Below are 232 nucleotides of genomic sequence, written 5' to 3'. Positions count from 1 at the left end.
CACATTGAATTAGTTGCCTTTTTAAGCGTCTGTTTAATATAGATTATAATGTGCAAACTAAGATTTGTTTGTTCTCTATCTTAGGAGTTTGCATTACTCAAGGAGATGGTAAACTCCTCTATTTGATGTTACTTCTTTAGATTTAACTTTTATTCTTCGAGACAAAGATTATGAAAGACGGGATGGCTTCTGAAACTGCCCAAGGTGTTGTGATATATGCTTGGGAGTCTTT

Source organism: Lichenostomus cassidix, unplaced genomic scaffold, assembly GCF_008360975.1.
Source record: "Lichenostomus cassidix isolate B80296 unplaced genomic scaffold, HeHo_3.0 unassigened_scaffold_chr26, whole genome shotgun sequence".
Lineage (NCBI taxonomy): Eukaryota > Metazoa > Chordata > Aves > Passeriformes > Meliphagidae > Lichenostomus > Lichenostomus cassidix.
Note: the sequence above shows the minus strand (reverse complement) of the source record.